We start from the raw sequence: 22,193 nt of genomic DNA on the forward strand, positions 1-22,193 counted from the left end.
AACTTTTATATTTCACTTTAATCTTTCGTTTTTTTCTTTAAAGCATCTACCAATGCCCTTCATTGTACCATGCTCTATCCCCTCTCTGCCTGCTGTTAAAGAAACATTTTTCCTTTAGAATCAGTCCAAGTGGTTCAGTGGTAAAGAATCCACCTGACATTGCAGGAGACACAGATTCAATCCCTGGGTCGGGAATATCCCCTGCAGAAGGAAATGGAAACCCACTCCAGTATTCTATCCTGGGAAATCCCATGGATAGAAGAGCCTGGCAGACTATAGTCCTTGGAGTCAGTCACAAAAAGTCAGACATGACTAAGACACACATAAGGGGAGAGCTCAAAATCCCAATATGTGTCAACTCCTTAAAAGGGCTGAAAGAAAAGGGAATAAGAGTGGTACTTCTTTCTCTGTTATTAAAGTACCATGTTTGCACTTCTATTAGAGTACTCACTACCCTGATGCAATAATTTATTAAGATAGCTGATTCCCCTGATAGACTCCTCAATTCTTCAAGAGTCAGCGCAGTGTTTCATCTTGAATTCTGTTGCCAGCACCTAGTATTGTGTCTGGAACATACAGATGCTCAATATACATCTGCGGAACAAATGCAAGTAGACTATTTCCTCTTCTAAAAAATTTGTGAACAGCCTGAATTACATAAAGACTAGAGTAGAGCAAACCTGGATTCCAGTTCCAGGTCTACCATTAAAAAAAGAGAATGAGAGTATGATATTACGCATAAAAGGCCAGCAGATTCAGACCAATCCTGACATAATGGTGCCAAATTAACCAAAAAAACATTTTTCAAAGCAAGGGTAGATCCTGGTTGCTTTGGGCAGATCTTATCTCCCCTAATTATTAGCTGTGTGACCCTTGGTAACCTCTGTGCTCAGAATCCTTATCATAGGGTTGTTGAGGATTAATGATATAATACATAAAGTTCTTATACAAGTGCTTGGCACATGGTCATTTGTCAATAAAAATGACCCAATATTATTTAATGCTTCAAGATAATTTAAGCTTAAACAATGTTTTTATCAAGCATTTTCGCAAACCATGTCACACTCACTTGCTTATGTTTTATTTTAGGAAGATATTCAGCAACCCCAGGTAAGTTTCTCATTCATTAACTAATTCTTTTACCATTTAGAATTAAGAGGAGGAAAACATAAGCAGAACACTCTTTGACATAAATTGCAGCAATAACTTTTTTGACTCATCTACTAGAGTAATGGAAAATAAAAACAAACAAATGGGACCTAATTAAACTCAAAAGCTGTTACACAGCAAAGGAAACTATAAACAAAATGAAAAGACAACCCACAGAATAGGAGAAAACATTTGCAAAAGATACAACCAACTAGGGATTAATTTCCAAAATTTATAAACAGCTCATGTGGCTCAATATCCAAAAAAAACAAACAACCCAATCAAAAAACTGGCAGAAAATCAAAATAGTCATTTCTCCAAAGAAGACATACAGATGGCCAAGAGGCACACAAAAAGATATTCAACATCACTAATTATCAGAGAAATGCAAATCAAAACTACAGTGAGGGACCACTTCACACCAGACAGAATGGCCATCACCAAATAATAAATGCTGGACAGGGTGTGGAAAAAAAGAGAACACTCTGGCACAGTTGGTGAGAATTAATATAGCTACTATGAAGAATAGTATAGAAGTTCCCTAAAACAGGGGTCCCCAACCCCCATGTCACAAACCAGTACCAGTCCATGGCCTGTTAGGAACGGGGCCACACAGCAGGAGGTATATTTACAGCCACTCCCCAGAATCTGTGTTACTTCTGAGCCAAACAAAATAGGCTCACAAGTCCCTCTGATTCTGCATTATGGTGAACTGTATAATTATTTAATTATATATCACAATGTAATAACAATAAAGTGCACAATAAATGTAATGTGCTTGAATCATCCCAAAACCATCCCACCACTGGTCTATGGCAAAATTGTCTTCCATTAAACCAGTTCCCAGTGCCAAAAAGGTTGGGGACTGCCACCTTAAAAAACTAAAAACAGACCTACCACATGACCCAGCAATCCCACTCTTGGGTCTTATGATGACCTAGGGGGAAGAATAGATCAGGTGTTTGAGGTTGCAAATACACACTGCTATATTTAAAATAGATAACCAACAAAGACCTACAGTATAGAACAGGGAACTCTGCTCAATATTCTTTAATAACCTAAAAGGTTATTTTCCAAACTTTAACTTAAATAAGTCTCATTTTTCAAATATAAGATCTCATATTTTCTTTGATCTTCTCTTTCCTTTCTCAGAAACCTATTTAGTAAAAAATTTAATCACATGCATGAACAAAAAAGAATTAAAATAGTCTAACTATAAAGATGGCTTCCCAGGTAGCTTAGTGGTAAAGAATCCGCCTGCAGTGCAGGAGACACAGGTTCAATCACTAGGTCAGGAAGGCTCCCTGGAGAAGGAAATGGCTACCACTGCAGTATTCTTGCCTGCAAAATTCCATGGATGGAGGAGCCTGGAGGGCTGCAGTTCATGGGGTCACAAAAGAGTCAGAAACAACTTAGTGACTAAACCACAGCAGACACTACCAGTAAGTTCAATTTCTGTTTCTCAATTTGAATTATTTATAAACACCTAAGTCCATGAAACCTAGATAGCATATTTAAAAGCAGAGACATTACTTTGCCAACAAAGGTCCGCCTAGTCAAGGCTATGATTTTTCCAGTAGTCATGTATGGATGTGAGAGTTGGACTGTGAAGAAAGCTGAGCACCGAAGAATTGATGCTTTTGAACTGTGGTGTTGGAGAAGACTCCTGAGAATCCCTTGGACTGCAAGGAGATCCAACCAGTCCATCCTAAAGGAGATTAGTCCTGGGTGTTCATTGGAAGGACTGATGTTGAAGCTGGAATGCCAATACTTTGGCCAACTCATGCGAAGAGTTGACTCATTGGAAAAGACCCTAATGCTGGGGAGAATTGGGGGCAGGAGGAGAAGGGGACGACAGAGGATGAGATGGCTGGATGGCATCACCAACTGGATGGACATGGGTTTGGGTAGACTCCAGGAGTTGGTGATAGACAGGGAGGCCTGGCATGCTGCGATTCATTGGGTCACAAAGAGTTGGATGACTGAGCGACTGAACTGAACTGAAGTCCATGAAAATATCCAGCTTCGGAACTCTCAGTATTCTTATCGTTATTGTTTTCTCCTAATTAACCACCTCAACACCTGGCAGCCTATCTTGCTTCTGCTCTTGCTCCTCTCAGACATACATTATGCACACAATTGCCAGAGAGACCTTCTCAAAAAAAAAATCAGAACTTGTAACCCCCTTGTCTGATACTTTGTAGTGAATCTTCATTTCACTTAGGGTAAAATACCAATGTATTTTCAAGACTTACTAGGTCCTTACTTCTCTGACCTCTTCTTTATTTTCTTCTCTGCTTCCTAGGTTCTAATCACACTATTTTTTTTCCCACTCCTCAAGTTCATTCCCACCTCAAGCCCTTTGAATACTTTCTCTCTAGATATGTACATGCTTAGCTCCTTGTTTAAGTCTCAGATCAAATGTCATTTCTTCATGCCTTCTCAATCAAGACAAATTAACTCTCCCCAGTAACTCTGTTATACTATCTCCTTTAACTTTCTCCATAACGATGATCACTTTTTGAAATTGTCCTTTGCATTTATTTATTTTCTTGTTGTCTCTCTCCAGTTCAGTGTAAATGCTACGTGAATAAGAATGTTGTCTGAGATTGTGCATGCTAAGTCACTTCAGTTGTGTCCAACTCTTTGCAACCCTATGGACTATAGTCCACCAGGCTCCTCTGTCCATGGGATTCTCCAGGCAAGAATACTGGAATTTGTTGCCATGCCCTTCTCTAGTGGATCTTCCCAACCCAGGGATCAAACTCCCGTCTCCTATATCTCCTGCAATAACAGACAGGTCGTTTACCACTAACACCACATAATCTCATAATCTGAGATTATGAATGGCTAAATAAATTTGTGAGATCTACATATATAGAGAATAGAATATTATTCAGCCACAAAAAAAGAATGACATCTTGCCATTTGTGACAACATGAATGAACTTTAAGGGCATTATGCTAGTGAAATAAAGCATACTAAGACCATACTATCTGTCTTATACGTAGAATCTGAAACAAACAAAAAACCAAGTTCATAGATTCAGAGGATAGATTGGTGCTTACAAGAGGCTGGGGCTGGGAGGTGAGAGAAATGGATGAACTGATTTTTTTTTTTTTTTTTTTTAGTTTAAACAAATTGAATGGAAAAAAAAAAAAAAACCCTTTTCTGACATTTTTGCCATTGAGTCCTTAGCACATAAATACTACCTGGCACCTGTGAATATTTGATAATATTAATTTAGTTAAATTTGTTTGTCTATTAGATTATTAGACTGAGTCATTTGAAGAGAGGAACCAACTTATTTATCTTCACAACCCTGTTACTTAGTACAGAGAGGATATTCTAAGAACTGTTTGTTGGATAAATTGGTGGAGTGAATGAAGACAGTTTCCACTTGTGGCCTTTTTTGGGGGGGAAGGAGCAATCAAGTGCAATTATTCATGGGCAGTGAAATGTGTAGGAAGAATAAGTTCCTTTATGTTTCAGCAGCTATAGGAGCCTTGTGTCCACCTCTTAATGTATGAGAGACTTTGGTAGGTGGACTCCACTCTTTTATTTCACTTCCTGACACTATGCAAGAAGTGAGAGAAACTGATTTGAAATTAATATCTGTACTTGTCATTTCCTTCTTTCCACTCTTTAATTCAGTTGCTGCCTTTTTCAGTAATTGTAACCATTCTTGTAAATCTTGAGTTTTATAATTATTAGTTACCAGGATAATGTTTTTCTCTATTTATAATATGAGTTAGTCCTCAAAATTACTAACAACAAATAAGAAGATAAGAAAGAAAGGGGGTTTATCAATATAAAAATAGCTGGAAATGAAAACTGCCAGCTGAGCAACAGCCTCCTAGTCACTACTAAATCTGGAAGGCTAAAGGAAACCAGAATTTAGAATTTGAAAGGAAATTTGGGCTACATCAGCTATTCTTAGAATACAATAAAAAAGAAAGAAAATACTTTCTACCTGGGAATGAAGGATGAATTCTTTTCAGTGGGAGATATTGTACCTCTCCTTTTTGGGAGTTGATAAATAAATTATAAGTTGAGCCTTCCATTATTTGGGAAAGAAGTGAGCACCCTTTCTTTCCCTTTTGTGAGCAGCAGGACCTAGGCTAGAGTTCTCTTAGTTGCAACACTTCAACCAATGACTAATGTTACCTCTTTTGTTATTCTCTCCGCATTCTTATACCATCACTCTCTTAAGCATAATCAGTTAGCCTGAAAATTCGTATTTCTCTTAAGTCATTATAACTAATCCCAGGAGGTTTAATCCTGAACTTTGTCATAACTGATGGCATTTAGTTTTTTTCATATTTATCAGCAGCTAAGGGACTGATGGATAACACAGAAGCTAGGGAATCCAAGAACTAAAGAAAGATTATCAAAATTCTGCAAAATCAAACCAGATTTTTAAGCAGTAAAAAAAACTATTTTAAGGTTTTAAAGGAATCTCTGTATTCTTCAAGAAATCAAAGGACACTCAAAGTGACAGTAAACAAGGATATTTCTGCGTAGTACTGGAGATACTACCAAAAATGAACCGTTCGCTCTATCAAGAATACCTCATTCACACTCTTAAAATGAAGATAGCCGTTGTCTTTTTGGGACTTCGGTCTTGTCAAGATGACTGGCATTATATTTTCCTACATTTAATATTCTATGAGCATGAGCACGCTAGTTCGCTTTAGTTGCGTCCAAGTCCTCTCAACCCATGGACTGTAGTCCACCAGGCTCCCCAGTCCATGGGATTCCTCAGGCAAGAATACTGGAGTGGATTGCCATGCCCTCCTCCAGGTGATCTTCCTGACCCAGGGATCAAACCCATATCTCTTAAGTCTCCTGCATTGGCAGGAGAATTCTTTACCACTAGCACCACAAACAACCATTGGAAGCTTTGGTAACATGTGCCCTGGGAAGACTGAAGCCCACAGATTGTGAATGCTGAATGGGAACTTACCAACAGACGTTCTAAAGCAATCGCACAGATGAAGAAATAAGTCTGGAGGTTTCACTCTTCTGTTCAGAATAACTTTCTAGAGGCTGGTAAATTGATTTGTACACTCACTTTCTCATCCAGGGCACAGAGATCAAAAGAATTTAGGCAAATGTAAGCTATTACAGTACTTTTTTTGTTCTTATCTTTCTCCTTCCTCTTTTTTTCTCAAACTAGACTTTTTTTTCCTTTAGACTAATTAAGAGAAATTTCTCTATTGCTTAAACTACTGACTATTTTTCTAAAAGCTTTCCATCTTCTGCCTATACTATTTGGGAACATAAAGGCACCCAAAGGAATTTACCCACTTCTACAGAGGTTTCAACAGACGTTCTCCAACAAAGAACACTAAAATCTGCAAAATATTTCAAGTATTAAAATGAGCTTTGGGAGACTCAAGAGTAAGGGAATATATGTACACTTATAGCTGATTCACATTGTTGTACAGCAGAAACGAACACAACATTGTAGAGCAATTATCCTCCAATTTAAAAAATAATCCTATCATAAACCATAGTGGAAAAGAATATTTAAAAAAATAATGTATCAGATCCTCCTCTAAAATTACCCTAATCTGGCTGGGGTGACAGCCAGGTTGTCTGATGCCTTTGCACATCCATTGCTAGTTTGAGAAATGTAAGGAAACTGTTCTGTTCATTTTTTTTCTTCAACCTCCTGAGTCATGTGGTTCTGCAAACGAATACCTTCAACCAGGATTTAGACCACTAAGAACTTGCACAGAAAAACACACACTGAATGTGTGTTAAACCTCTACACTCTGATGAACTATGTACCATACTCTGAACGAAATGAGAACTGTGTGTATGTATGTGGTGTGGGTGCGTGTGTGCGCGTGTGTGTGTGTGTCTGCATGTGGGGGTAGTATGAGTGCATTTTCTCTGGCTTTAAAATTTTTAAAGAAAAATAAAAAGCCATAGAGAGCAGTACTTGCCAAGGGTCATTTATTGCCCAAGTTTACAACAGTAGTGATACAAGTTTTTGCAAAATGAATTTGCCTCGGATTTCTCTGTCCTAATGCTTAGTTTGCACAAGTATTTAAGCTACGGTATTGAGCTGGAAATACCACTCGTGCTGAACTGTCTTGATCATTGACTAAGACACAGTTTCTTTTTTATGTAAATACTTGCATCCCAATAGCCGATGGGCATTGGATGCAGAACCTTGAGCCAGTTTTCAGGAACAACTGCAAACCTGATTTGGCACAGTGCATCTATTCATAAAACACTTAAAACTCTGGAAATATGGTTTAGGGTTAAGTGTAAACCATATTTTCACACTGCAAAGCATATTTTCACACTGCAAAGCATATTTTCACAGTTTTAAGTGTGGTTTTTTTTGTTTTTTTTTTTTGTTTGTTTTTTTAGTTTTAAGTGTTTTATGAATAGATGCACAGTACCAAAAAAAGGTGGAGAAGGCAATGGCAACCCACTCCAGTACCCTTGCCTGGAAAATCCCATGGACGGAGGAGCCTGGTAGGCTGCAGTCCATAGGGTCACTAAGAGTCGGACACGACTGAGCAGCTTCACTTTCACTTTTCACTTTCATGCATTGGAGAAGGAAATGGCAACACACTCCAGTGTTCTTTCCTGGAGGATCTAGGGACTGGGGAGCCTGGTGGGCTGCCGTCTATAGGGTCACACAGAGTCGGACACGACTGAAGTGACTTAGCCGTAGCAGCAGTACATAAAGGTAAATGGAGAACTCAGTTCAGTACATTTGTACATTTTGTGGGAGGGTCCTTTTCACATTAACTACCCATTTGTGTAATTTATAGTCTGACATGATGTGTTTGTTTAAAAAAAAAGTACATAGTATAAACCCATTAAGGATCTGAGGGAAGAGAAGAAGCTTAATGTAGAACTAAGCTTTTAAAGTATGTCTTTTGATTTTTTTAATCCTGGTCTTGGTGCAAATGTTAGTTATGCCTTATTCATACCACAGTTAGGTCACTGTGCTATGATATGGTCTGTATTCATGCTGCCCTAGATACTTTTGCAATTATTTGTTGCAGACTTGTGACTGTCCCTCTTAACTTTGTTTTATGTAAGTAATTTGTAAAAAGTTTCTTTAACTTTTTGCTTTTGCTTATTTAATTTTGAACAAAAGCTAAATTCATAATAAAAAATGTATTTACATGTATGGGCTAATGCTGGCTTGTTTTATATTTCAGGCAGAACTATACTACCTATCGGTAAGTTTATTGGCTTCTTTATAACACTAGCATATACTGGGCCATTATTGGATACATAAGGTTTTATTAACGGATTTTTCACTTTCAGATCAAAAGTTAATTTAGAGTTAGAATGAACCTCAATGGCTTATATAAAGAATAAACTGACAAATAAATTGTTATATCAAGAGAACTGATTTGTCTATTTAAAGAAATTTACATGTCCATACTAGGACAGAAAGAAAAATATTAATATTTTAATGATGCAATGGAAGTAGGAAAGGAAACTAGTCATATAATTAAAAGAGGGGAGAGGAAGAAGGAACTAATTGAAGAGCTATCTAAATTTTATACACATTATACTGTTCATTAAAAAAATAGAAAATTTAGGAGAGGAGAATACAAGAATAATGCATATACTATGTTTCTGCTAGGACTTCCAAAAAAAGGTAACTAACTGGTTTGGAAGCTAAGTATTAAAAAAATGCAAAGAAATATTTTAGGTAAGCCTAAGATAGTAGGTCTTGATTTTGTTTTGTTTGGAACTGTTGAGAAAATTTCCAGTAAGTTACTTTTCTGTGGCTAGTATCTGGAAAACATATGCATAAAGACATTTTGACAGATAAGTCCATCCATACCCATAAATCAACTTTGCAAGTTCTAATGCTATTATTTCACTTTCTATGTTCCTCTCACATTAGTGAGCCTTCTTTAGAAATTACTGACAATTTTCAGAAAAGTTTAAAAGTATCCATTATAAGACTAAATACCACAAAACAAATAAAAATACTTTCAAAATGCATAAGACATCTGCATTGCAGAAGACAAGAGTCCAATGATGAAAAAAAAAAATAGACAGGTAAAACTTTACTTTAACATACTGCTTTCCTAAAAGATTTTAATATTAATAGTTCTTTGCTCTGGGTAAGAAAAGTAAAGTACACAAAAAATAGCCTCTCAACAGAGGCCCTTCAAATAGAACACTACGATTTCTGAGATTAATCAGACATTAAAATGATCTTTCATGAAACACAAAGAATCTCAACTGCTTTGAAATTCCCTTGACTTTTGTTTTTGGAGCATCCTCTGAAAATTACATGATTGACAGTTTTATTTCTACACACACGTAGAGAAATTTCTTGATTGGGTATATTTTCATATACTACACATTACTTATGTCTTTATTTTTCTTTCTGCTTTAAAGCACCTGTATCAACAATCAGTAAGTTCCTTTTAAATCCTAAGATCCATAGACTATTGGATATTACAGTGTCAGTGGTCTAAAACCTCAATGCTAATATTTCTCTATGCTTTCTCTGTGTGATACAGATGAATAATTGATGATGCTGTAAAAGATTAAGAAACAACTATATATGTATAGTATATATATATATATTGTATATATGTTATATGTATATATATATATATATATACACACACACTATGAGAAATACTATTACCAGTTTTTGATACTGCATCCAATGTGACGTTCATAAGTATAAACAAAGAGATGAGGAAAATTAATAAAAATATAAGAAGAAGGGAGATTAAGTGGTATGACTTCTTGACAGGTCCAAAAATAGTATAAACTGATTGCAATGGGCAAGAAAACAATATCTAAATAGGCTCCAAGAAGATAATTCACTTTGCCCTTCTACCAGAATAAAGGAGCCCTAACTCCAGACATCGGGTCTTCTCTTAGAACACAACAGAAGCATCAGCTGTATAATCCAATTTCTTCAAAGTAACAGAGTAGAAATGATACCACAGCAAGCACAAGTTTGACCTACCAAAAATATCTGTATAGGTCAATAGTTTCTCTATTGACAAATGGTTGAAGAACATGTACCATTAATTTGCCCAAGAGAAAAATTCAAACAGTAAACATTTGGAGGAGTATTAAGCCTCAACTGTCACTAAAAGGGGCTTCAGGTGGTAAAGAATCTGCCTGCAGTGCAGGAGACCCAAGTTTGATTCCTGGGTTGGGAAGATCCCCTGAAGAAAGGAATGGCAACCCACTCCAGTATTCTTACCTGGAGAATTCCATGGACAGAGGAGCCTAGAGGGCTACAGTCCATGGGGTTGCAAAGAGTCAGAAATGACTTACTACTAACACTACTACTTTTTGTGTCACTGAAAGAATTCCAATTTTAATTACCATGATGTACTACTTATATGTATTACATGAGCATAAATGAAAATCAGTGATGCTATTAGTAAAAAAATTTTCAATGTGTTTCTAGATTTAGTTATCTATAGATTTAAAGGTACATAGCAAATCTTCAAATTGATTGTATGTGGTGGTATTGCTGAGTCTTGTAGTAGCTCTATTTTCAATTTTTTAAGGCAGCGGGTCCCCAATTTGGGCATTACTAAGGACATAAAAGAAAAGAACACAATTTCTAGAAATATATTTATAACTAAGTAAATACCATAGCTAAAATGTAAAAGAGAATCCAAATACCATAGAATTTGTTGTTGATATGATAACATGTGACTTTATAATTAGAACTGACAAATGTTTTTTTCTCTGAATCAGGATTTGCTGAACCAGTTGGTAAGTTTTCCTTTTCCTCAACTGTTATGTCTTTTAATTTAAATACTAGCCTGAAAGTTTTTTACTGATATAATTAACATACAACATCCTATTGGTTTCAAGTGTATAGCATAATGATTCAATATTAATAGATATCATGAAACGAACACAATAAGTCTAGTTAACATCCATAACCATACATAGTTACATTTGTTTTTTGTGTTGAAAGCTTTTAAGATCTACTCTCTTAGCAACTTTCAAATATACAATATATTATTATTAACTATAGTCACCATGCTGGACATGACTATACAAAGGATGCACAAAGGAATGAGCTCCTCTTTAATGAAGAGTCTCAAGCATAAATTTCCTAGTTGGCAGGAATTTTATAGACCCACTGCAGGTGGGTAAATAGACTATGGTCCACTTCATCTAAAAGCTAAAGATTAAGCAAAAAGACAGATGTACTCCCATGTTCAGAGAGCATTATTTACAGTAGCCAAACTATGGAAGCCATACCTAAGTGCTCATCAACAGATGAATGAATAAAGAAGATGTGGTGTATATGTACAATGGAATATTATTCAGTTACTAAAAAAAGAGTGAAATTCTGCATTTGCAACAACATGGATGGACAGAGTGTATTATGTTCAGTGAAATAAGTCAGACAGAAGAAGACAAATATTCTATGTTATCACTCATATGTGGAGTCCAAAAATAAAGCAAATGAATGACTATAACAACACTGAAAAAGACTCACAGATACAGAGAATGGTAACCACTCACAAACCCGTGGTTATCAGTAGGGAGAAGAAACAGGGAAGAGGTTAGATAGAGGTATGAGATTAAGAGACACAAACTATTATGTATAAAATATATAAGCTACAATGATATACTGCACAGCTCAGGGAAATATAGTCATTATTTTGCAATAACTTTAAATGGAGCATAATCTATAAAAATATTGAATCACTATATTGTACATCTGAAGGTAATATAGTATTGTAAGTCAGCTGTACTTCAATTTTCAAAAGAAGATGTTATGATATAGTAGCACAAAACCTAAGAATTAAGGTACTTTCCGGTCCCAAGACTATGTGTCTTACATTCTCATAAAGGACCACCTTGCTAGGACTCACAGCATCAAATTAACTGATGTAGAAGTCTTTGAGCTTTTTGAATATTATTTTATAAGACTCCCTTAATGAATATTTACAAGGGATATACATTGTATACTTAATAGTTTAAAAGTAATAACAATAATTGTTTGTACTTTTATTTTAGGAAAAACCTCACCACCTCTTAGTAAGTACAGTATCTTATAATTCTACTGACAATAGTCTGTTGCTGCATGCACAGGACTATTATTACGTTCTATGATTGCTATTTTACAGTGGGGCAGAAATCAAGAACTTTATTGTTGCTGCCAATTATTTTGAAACTAAAACCAAACCAAAAAAGTAAACATAAAAGTACATTATCATTCAATCAAGTCAACGGACTTACCAGCGACAAAGAAGAATGTTCTTACTAGAGATAAAAATGAGTCAAAGCTGAGAATTAAAAATAGAGAAATACAATGAAGGATAATTTTTTTAAACACCTTGATAAATCTTCTAAATCTTACACACAGGACCCAAAAATTTAGTTGAGAATCTGAACAAGTAAAGAGAATAAAAGAATAGACTATACCTATGTTCCTTCTGGGGCTTCCCAGGTGACACCAGTGGTAAAGAACCCGCCCACCAATGGAAGAGACAAAAGAGACTGGATTCCATCCATCCGTTGGTTGGGAAGATCCCCTGGAGAAGGGCGTGGCAACCCACTGCAGTATTCTGGAGAATGCCATGGACAGAGGAGCCTGGTGGGCTACAGTTCATAGGGTCACAAAGAGTCAGACACCACTGAAGCGAATTAGCACACACACACATGTTTCTTCTGAAATTACAAAATTAATAAAATAGAATCAATTAGGATTAATATTACAAATAGGATGAAGACAGAAATCCTAAAAAATAAAAATCAGATGGGGAAATGGAAACAGCAAAATGCAAAAGAATCAATGACTATAATTTATCTTAATGAAATTGAAGAAGCACATAGAATTACCATCAACCCAATTCATACTAACAAAAGGAGTTGTACTAATAAGAAAAAATATGTTTAAAAAATAATGGTCCACATAAGCTTAGATTTTGTGATAACTGATGATAAACAACCAAAAATTGTCAGATATTCTAGACTAAACTTTAGGAAAGTCAACTTCAAAAGCTTTAATTATAAACATAGAAGATCTTGTATAAAAAAGTGAAGGAATTAATGTTTAAGAGATTTTGCTGTGTTGGATTATAGTGCCAAAGCAGCCAACATGGAACTTTAAAGACGCAAAATAATATACATATAAAGGACCATAGAAGTATGGGCTCTGGGGTTTTGATGCTTAAGTATAAACGCAGAATTGACCACTGAACTGCCTGGTCTTGGGCAGTTTACTTAACCTATTTCTACTAGTTCTTTCATTGATAAAATGAAGGTAACAATTATAGCCACCTCATGGGATTTGAGTGAGAATTAAAATAGTTTAATCAATTGGAACATTGCCTAGGCACATGTTAATCAACCAATTATCACTAGCTATTGTAATTATTTTGTACTCAAGAAAAAGCTATATCCAAGATTTTTCAACTTCATTTATTTCTTTTTTATTATAGAAAAAGATGTGAGAGCCAGAGGTAAGTTCTTTCCATTTCTCCACTCCAAATCATTTCAGTTTAGCTGTATGTATGTTTTTGCTGAATCTGGCTGCTTCTGTGTCCAGCATTAATGTTATGATGTCTCCTTTTGCCTTTTTCCCTTCCATATCCAAAAGTTTGCTAATTAGTAGGAAATTGTGATTTTAAAACTGTAACCAAACTATAAAACAATACGTGATTCTTTAATGGGGCTTAGCAATGCCATGGAAGTTTTTGTGCTCTAAGGAAATTAGATGTAGAAATAAAGAAGCATATTATGAATTATACAATCTGTACATTAAACTGCACTCATTTATGTTTGTTTATAGGAGCTGCTGAGAAACCCATGCTTAAGCTTTTTTCTATTTCTCAGCATAAGTGATTCTGGGATAAAGAAGTTCACAAAGAATTTTTGATTACTCTGACAATTAACATACCCAAATTTGAAACCTCATATTAGTATTTCTCACTGTATACTCAGCCCTGAGTGGTGAGGATTTTTAGAGATTACTGACAGTTTGCTGAAAAGCTTAAATGCCCTGAATAACTAAGAGGGTATATTCCTCAGAACAAATAAAATTCACTTTAAAAGAAAAACAATGTAGACTGGAGTCTACATAAAAGGGAGTCAACATTAAGAGAAAAGAGAAAGTACATATGAGAGGCTATTAAGAAAGGATGAAAATGAGTTGTTCAAAGATAAATACAAATGATTAGGGAAAGTAATGGGTTCCCCTTTAATAAACAGCCCCAGTAATAAGCTTCTCACTTAGCAGAGATATCACAGAGGAGCTACCACAACAAGTGGGTGATGAGACTAAAATCTTACCACAGTTCTCTCCAGTCTTGGCACTTAGCATGGCACACACCAATAAAGGATCATTTGACCAGGAACTATAGCAATACATCACCATGGCAGAGGTGTTTGTGCTGGTTGGGTATCATTTTATAAGATTTCCAAATTGGAAGCTTTTAAAAAGGAAAATGTGCTGCTCAATAAAAGGTTAACAAATAACTACTTGTTTGTGCTTATATTTCAACAAAAGCTGAACCACCTAGTGGTAAGTACATTATTTAACTTGTTAATGACTGTTATAGCATAAAGACTTCAACTAACTTTGAAGGTTGTCATGGTCAATTGGACACAAGTTAAGACTTCTCAGTTACTGAAAATTTTCTTGAAACGAAACCTCACTGATTTGTAGAAAGAATAGCTAAGAATTTCAGCATTGTGTCAAGTTAGCTGACTTGCCAAACCACAAAATAACATTCTCAGAAAAAGGAATCAGGAGACATTTAAAGAATTTAAATGAAATGAATTAACTTAGTTGAAGCTAGGAAAGGAAAACTGAGAAACAAAAGAAATGGGTGAGAGTAAGGGAAGAAAATCATAAGATGAAATTTATAAATCTTATTCCTAGCTCCCCAAAGTCACTCAGATGCCTAGACAATACAGAAAGTGAATAAAAGAACTGGCCATATATATATACTTCTCTCAGGATATCAAAATTGATAGGATATAATTCAAAAGGGTAACATTTTAAGTGAAATGTGAGAAATGGAATATTTTCTACCATATCAGTAAAAAAAGATTTCACAGTCATCTGCAATTCCAGCGCTCTAATGTGGGCCTAAGGGCACTCAGGAAGGAGAAAAATACTTGCAATATAACAGCCATCAAATTGTAGCCAATCACTATGGTGAGTCCAAGGAAGCTCAGGATGTGAAAAATACAGGATACTGGCCCCAGGATAGCTGAGATGCATATGAAAGGAATGATTTTAGTGAGCCCAGACTCTTGCATCTTTCCATACATAGAAAAGCACTAAATTCCTTAACTTGGGATATCTGATTTTCTTTAATTAACAGTAACCTTTTGATGTTCAGACTACTGGTCCTTCATTGTAAGATTTCTATATAACCTGGCTCCTCCCCTTACCTACTTGTAGCATTTCTCTCAGGGTTACTTGAGATGCTGTCTCTCGGGCTTGATGTCCTAAAACTTCCCACCAAACGAAACATAACTCTTAACTTTTAGGTTGTGACTATTTTCTAAGTTGATAAATGGAAGAAGAGCAAAAAATAAAAGCATAATGTATAAGAAAATGGAACCTACAAAGTTAAATCTAAACTGACTTTAAACATCTTATTATGTGTAGAAAAAGTAACAGGAGTACTTCAGTTCAGTTCAGTTCAGTCACTCAGTCATGTCTTTCTCGGCAACCCCATGAACCGCAGCACGCCAGGCCTCCCTGTCCATTACCAACTCCAGGAGTCCACCCAAACTCATGTCCATTGAGTCAATGATGCTACTCTCAACCTAATTTACACAAACAAAATGGATTGTATTAATAAGAAAAAGAACCAGAAAGCCTTGGTAAAAGATCACATGAACTTAGACTGTGTGATTATAAAGGAGAAAATGGCTAAAAAGTATCAGATATGTGAACTTTAGGAAAGCCGATTTCAAAATTTCACAGCATTAGCATTGTTAAGGGCTTCCCTGGTAGCTCAGCTGGTAAAGAACCCACCTGCAATGCAGGAGACCCCAGTTCGATCCCTGGGTCAGGAAGATCCCCTGGAGAAGTGTTCTTGCCTGGAGAATCCCCATTGACAAAGGAGCCTGGCGGGCCACAGTCTATGGGGTCACAAAGAGTCGGACACGCAAAGAGCAACCAAGCACACAAGCACAGCGTTGTTAAAGCTTTGAGAGGCCACAAGTCCTAGAGTGACACAGCAACGTAAAAGAATAGAAGGACAGAAAACAATCACGTGTTCAGAAATATTTGCTTTCACAACATGAATGAACCTGAAGGGCATTGCGCTAAGTGAAATAAGCTAGACAGAGAAAGAAAATACTGTATAGTATCAAATACGTATGGAATCTTTTTTAAAAAAGCAAATTTCTTAGAAACAAAGGATAGAATGGTGCTTGCAGGGGCTGGGGAGCAAGAAAAATGGAAGACATAGTTATAAGGTAAAAAATTTCCTGAGGCTCATGTACAGTATGATGACTGTAGTTAATAATACAATATTGTATGCTTTAAAATTACTGAGTGTAGATCTTAAGTGTCCCTGTCAACAAGGACAGCAGTATTTTATGTATCAAAATTCAACTCCTTCATTGAGTTCTAGATCCCATCCCATTTCATTCCCTTAGAGACTTAGCTGACCTCAAAACTCACATTTCCTGTTATCTTCAATTTCTCCCTTTCAGCATTTAAACATTTTAATGTCATCTTGTATTTTTTTGAATTCTTCCATGACCCAACCACCTGCTCCAACTCAGCCACTCCCTCTCTCATCATGGCTAAACTGCATAAGATTTGTCCTCATTCCTTACCTCTAATGCTACTTCAACATCCACTTCTTAGTCTACTACAACCTGACTTTAAATTATCTTTAAATTATTTAATCCTTTAGAGTAAATAAAATTATGTAATTGATTTCTATAGTGTTAATTTATTTTCAATTTTTCATGAAGTCTCTAATCTTTTTAAGTTAGTTTTATGCTAATTAAGAAGATTTGCCAATGAATTTGTAGACCAAAACTCCACTGATTAACAAAAAGAATAAAAAGCAGAACCAATAAATCATAGTTTAAGTCACACATTCTTTTTTGAAAGAGTAGATGGTAACTGACAAAGAGGACCAAAGGTAAGAAAAGTTAAAATGCAAAATGGGAAAACTACAAAAGGAGGAAACAGAAAGAAGCAGGTATTTGCCAGGCTCTGAAGACATCAGACATACTTCATAAGTGATCGTGTTGACAGGGATTCCAGCATCAAAATAATTGTAACAGAAATCCTTGTGCTTCTTAGTTGTCATTTATAAGATTCCTCAATGGAAGATTAACAGGGGAAAAATAAGCTATACCCATAATTGACTAAAACAACATGTCTCTTGTATTTCAGCAAAAGCTATACCACCAGTTACTAGTAAGTGACACTGTCACATTTATAATTACTTTATGTAATGGACTATTATAGTGTACATGGACTATTATTAACTTTGCTGGTTGTCATTTTCAGTGAGGGACAAATTAAGAATTTTACTGAATTCCTGGAAATTAAATGCCACTTACCTGTAGAAAAATAACCTGAAAAGTATATTATTCTCATTCCAAAACAAAAGGGAGGAAAACATATACTAAAGTTGTAAGTTAAATGAATTGAAGCAGAAAGAGGAAAATAGAGAAATAAAAGAGTGCAAAATGAGGAAGAAATAACTTGTTAAATAATTAATGTTTATACTCAGTACCCAGAGATATACCTGGGAGGTTAGACAACAGAGTAAGAAGTAAATAAAAGACAGTGAAACATTCTGAGAAACACTCTTTCTTGAAACACTCTCTTCCCCTTGAAACCACATTTCACTCTCCTTGCTTTCTTCCCACATTTCTTGTCCTGAATTAATCTCATTGTTATTATCCTCTTCCTCTTCCTCGTTCTTAAATGCTTGTGTTCCTCAGAACTTTCTCATGAGCCTCTTTCTCCTCCTCAGTTGCTTAAGCAATGTCTTAAAACCTATAAGTCTTATTGTGGGATGTTAACTGCCATTATCTATAGCTCCAATGCAGTTCTTACCCCAGAGCTCTAGTTCACATTGTTTTCATACATTCAGCACCTATTTATAAATCTATTAAATGCAGACACACTGATAGTACTAAATGCAACAGATATGACTCTTGTCCTCATGAAGCGTCTTACAACCTTATGGGGGAAACAATTAGCAAATAAAGAAACTATAAATATATAAACAATATTATTATAACTGACTTTGTTTAATACAACCTGGTACTATGCCTGAGAATTATAAGGGAGGCCAAAGTCAATCCTATAAAACCTTATAAATCTTAATTTTTTCCTTCTAATCTGTTTACCTCTCTTCAGTCAGCAATTTTGGAGATTCCTAAGAGTTTCCCTGAAAGCATAAATAAATCAATAAGCTGAAACAACAAATACACAAAACAAAATCTTTTTATAATAAAATAGCAGATGAATCTATATAAAGGAAGAATAAAGGCCAGGTTTTGCAAAAATGTGGGAGATGATGGACAAGATCCAAAGTTCAAATGCAATTAACATCATACCATAAAGCATTTCACTGTCTTTGGATCGAGAGGAAGTTACACCCACAAAAGAAATTAATATGATGCTACCAGTTATTTCAAAAAGAAAGAGCATGAAATTTTCAAGACACACCAACTCTTTTTTTCTTTTTTTTAAATTATTTATTTATTTTACTTTACAACATTGTATTGGAACGATACAGAGAAGATTAGCATGGCCCCTGCGCAAGGATGACAAGCAAATTTGTGAAGTGTTCCATATTTTTTTGGTGGGAATGCAAACTAGTACAGCCGCTATGGAGAACAGTGTGGAGATTTCTTAAAAAACTGCAATTAGAACTGCCATATGACCCAGCAATCCCACTTCTGGGCATACACACTGAGGAAACCAGATCTGAAAGAGACACGTGCACCCCAATATTCATCGCAGCACTGTTTATTATAGCCAGGACATGGAAGCAACCTAGATGCCCATCAGCAGATGAATGGATAAGGAAGCTGTGGTACATATACACCATGGAATACTACTCAGCCGTTAAAAAGAATTCATTTGAACCAGTTCTAATGAGATGGATGAAACTGGAGCCCATTATACAGAGTGAAGTAAGCCAGAAAGATAAAGAACATTACAGCATACTAACACATATATATGGAATTTAGAAAGATCATAACGACAACCCTATATGCAAAACAGAAAAAGAGACACAGAAGTACAGAACAGACTTTTGAACTCTGTGGGAGAATGTGAGGGTGGGATGTTTCGAAAGAACAGCATGTATATTATCTATGGTGAAACAGATCACCAGCCCAGGTGGGATGCATGAGACAAGTGCTCAGGCCTGGTGCACTGGGAAGACCCAGAGGAATCGGGTGGAGAGAGAGGTGGGAGGGGGTTCGGGATGGGGAATACGTGTAACTCTATGGCTGATTCATATCAATGTATGACAAAACCCACTGAAAATAAATAAATAAATAAATAAAGGGGAAAAAATTTAAAAAAAAAAGAATAAATGAAAGAAAATAAATAAATAAATAAATTATTTATTTATTTTACTTTACAACATTGTATTGGTTTTGCCATACATTGGCTTGAATCCGCCATGGGTGTACGTGTGTTCCCCATCCCGAAACCCCCTCCCAACTCCCTCCCCATCCCGTCCCTCTGGGTCATCCCAGTGCACCAGCACTGAGCATCCTGTATCATGCATCAAACCTGGACTGGCGATTCGTTTCACATATGATAATTTACATGTTTCAATGCCATTCTCCCATAATATCCCGCCCTTGCCCTCTCCCACAGAGTCCAAAAGACTGTTCAATACATCTGTGTCTCTCTTGCTGTCTCGCATACAGGGTTATCATTACCATCTTTCTAAAGTCCATATATATGTGTTAGTATACTGTATTCGTGTTTTTCTTTCTGGCTTACTTCACTCTGTATAATAGGCTCCAGTTTCAGCCACCTCATTAGAACTGATTCAAATGAATTCTTTTTAATGGCTGACTAATATTCCATGGTGTATATATACCACAGTGTTCTTATCCATTCGTCTGCTGATGGGCATCTATGTTGCTTCTATGTGCTGGCTATTATAAACAGTGCTGTGATGAACATTGGGGTACACGTGTCTCTTTCAATTCTGGTTTCCTTAGTGTGCATACCCAGCAGCAGGATTGCTGGGTCATATGGCAGTTCTAATTCCAGTTTTTTAAGGAATCTTCACACTGATCTCCATAGTGGCTGTACTAGTTTGCGTTCCCACCAACAGTGTAAGAGGGTTCCCTTTTCTCCACACCCTCTCCAGCATTTATTGCTTGTAGATTTTTGGATAGCAGCCGTTCTGACTGGCATGTAATGGTACCTCATTGTGGTTTTGATTTGCACTTCTCTGATAATGAGTGATGTTGAGCGTCTTTTCATGTGTTTGTTAGCGATCTGTACATCTTCTTCGGAGAAATGTCTGTTTAGTTCTTTGGCTCACTTTTTGATTGGGTCTTTTATTTTCCTGGAATTGAGCTGCAGGAGTTGCTTGTATATTTTTGAGATTAATTCTTTGTCCATTGCTTCATTTGTTATTTTCTCCCATTCTGAAGGTTGTCTTTTCACTTTGCTTATAGTTTCATTTGTTGTGCATAAGTTTTTAATTTTAATTAGGCCCCACTTGTTTATTCTTGCTTTTATTTCCAATATTCTGGCAGGTGGGTCATAGAGGAACCTGCTGTGGTTTAAGTCAGAGAGTGTCTTGCCTATGTTTTCCTCTAGGAGTTTTATAGTTTCTGGCCTTACATTTAGATCTTTAATCCATTTTGAGTTTATTTTTGTGTATGGTGTTAGAAAGTGTTCTAGTTTCATTCTTTTACAAGTGGTTGACCAGTTTTCCCAGCACCACTTGTTAAAGAGGTTGTCTTTTCTCCTTTGTATATTCTTGCCTTCTTTGTCAAAGATAAGGTGTCCATAGGTATGTGGATTTATCTCTGGGCTTTCTATTTTGTTCCATTGATCTATATTTCTGTCTTTGTGCCAGGACCACACTGTCTTGATGACTGTGGCTTTGTAGTGGAGTCTGAAGTCAGGCAAGTTGATTCCTCCAGTTCCATTCTTCTTTCTCAAGATTGCTTGGGCTAATCGAGGTTTTTTTGAAATTTCCATACAAATTGTGAAATTATTTGTTCTAGTTCTCTGAAAAATATCATTGGTAGCTTGATAGGGATTGCATGGAACCTATAGATCACTTTGGGTAGTATACTCATTTTCACTATATTGATTCTTCCGATCCATGAGCACGGTGTATTTCTCCATCTATTCGTGGCCTCTTTGATTTCTTTCATCAGTGTTTTATAGTTTTCTATATATACGTCTTTTGTTTCTTTAGGTAGATTTATTCCTAAGTATTTTGTTCTTTTCAGTGCAATGGTGAATGGAATTGATTCCTTAATTCTCTTTCTGTTTTGTCATTATTAGTGTATAGGAAAGCAAGGGATTTCTTTGTGTTAATTTTATATCCTGCAACTTTACTATATTCATTGATTAGCTCTAGCAATTTTCTGGTAGAGTCTTTAGGGTTTTCTATGTAAAGGATCATGTCATCTGCAAACAATGAGAGTTTTACTTCTTCTTTTCCAGTCTGGATTCCTTATATTTCTTTTTCAGCTCTGACTGCTGTAGTCAAAACTTCCAAAACTATATTGAATAGTAGTGATGAGAGTGGGCACCCTTGCCTTGTTCCTGACTTTAGGGGAAATGCTTTCAATTTTTCACCATTGAGGATAATGTTTGCTGAGGGTTTGTCATATATAGCTTTTATTACGTTGAGGTATTGTCCTTCTATTCCTGCTTTCTGGAGGGTTTTTATCATAAACAGATGTTCAATTTTGTCAAAGGCTTTCTCTGAATCTATTGAAATAATCATATGGTTTTTATTTTTCAATTTGTTAACGTGGAAGACACACAAACTCTTAAAACAACTTTTTATTAATATAGCCTCATCTGTTCTGAAGATTCCTTGATGTCC

General features: G+C 35.9%; 1 protein-coding gene and 1 pseudogene across 10 annotated transcripts in view; both read left to right on the forward strand.

Annotated features, from left to right (window-relative positions):
• Positions 1-7,723: 7,723 nt before the first annotated feature.
• Positions 7,724-22,193, forward strand: part of LOC122697225 (spore wall protein 2-like) — a 28,036-nt gene continuing 13,566 nt past the window's right edge. For 7 of the 10 annotated variants that reach the window (XM_043907754.1, XM_043907762.1, XM_043907764.1 and 4 more), the window contains exons 1-4: positions 7,724-7,861; positions 8,343-8,363; positions 10,882-10,899; positions 13,590-13,610. The gene's annotated coding sequence lies outside the window, so the exon portion shown is untranslated. Of the gene's footprint in view, positions 7,862-8,342; positions 8,364-10,881; positions 10,900-12,162; positions 12,184-13,589; positions 13,611-14,656; positions 14,672-22,193 lie in introns of all 10 variants that reach the window. The other 3 variants (XM_043907756.1, XM_043907757.1, XM_043907755.1) reach the window with 3 other exon arrangements.
• Positions 18,848-18,947, forward strand: LOC122697962 (annotated as a pseudogene).

This window comes from Cervus elaphus, chromosome 7 (assembly GCF_910594005.1).
Source record: "Cervus elaphus chromosome 7, mCerEla1.1, whole genome shotgun sequence".
Classification (NCBI taxonomy): Eukaryota; Metazoa; Chordata; class Mammalia; order Artiodactyla; family Cervidae; genus Cervus; species Cervus elaphus.